The sequence below is a fragment of the Sapajus apella genome, unplaced genomic scaffold, assembly GCF_009761245.1.
Source record: "Sapajus apella isolate SASKATOON/1434 unplaced genomic scaffold, GSC_monkey_1.0 scaffold59, whole genome shotgun sequence".
NCBI classification, from domain to species: domain Eukaryota; kingdom Metazoa; phylum Chordata; class Mammalia; order Primates; family Cebidae; genus Sapajus; species Sapajus apella.
In genome coordinates this window covers 3,632,722-3,633,231 of record NW_022436999.1, presented here as the reverse complement: position 1 = coordinate 3,633,231, position 510 = coordinate 3,632,722, and positions in this window count along the sequence as shown.

Genomic DNA, 510 nt, shown 5'->3' with positions numbered 1-510 from the left:
AAAAAATATATATATATATATATAAAATGTCCACTTTCTACTCTGGCCTTGGGCTCTCAGTCCCTTCTCCTCCCACCTGATGGACCCAGACCAAGGGCCCTCTGTTAAGGCTTGGCCTGAGATGTTCTGCAGGGGGTCCTGAGCCATGAGAGAAGTGGACGGAATTCAGATGGGCATCTCTGGACAGTGAGCAACAACACGGTGCTGCCTGGGCTTGGGAACCCGAGAGGGGGTTAAGGGAAGGGTGCCAGGGTGGTGATGAGCTAGTCATAAAATGGGAGATCTAGGATGGCCTTGGGGAACATCTAGTGGGCATCACACATCCAAATGCCTACAGATAGGGGCCAGGCAGGTCAGACAATAGGGAATGATGGGGCCTGTGGGGATGCCCCTTTAGGCATTACGTTCAAAACTTAAGTCTACTGTGCAAAGGTGGTAAGAATGATACAAGTGGTTGTTTGCGGGGGGGGGGGGGGGGGGGGGGGGGGGGCGTGGCCCCTATCTGTAGGC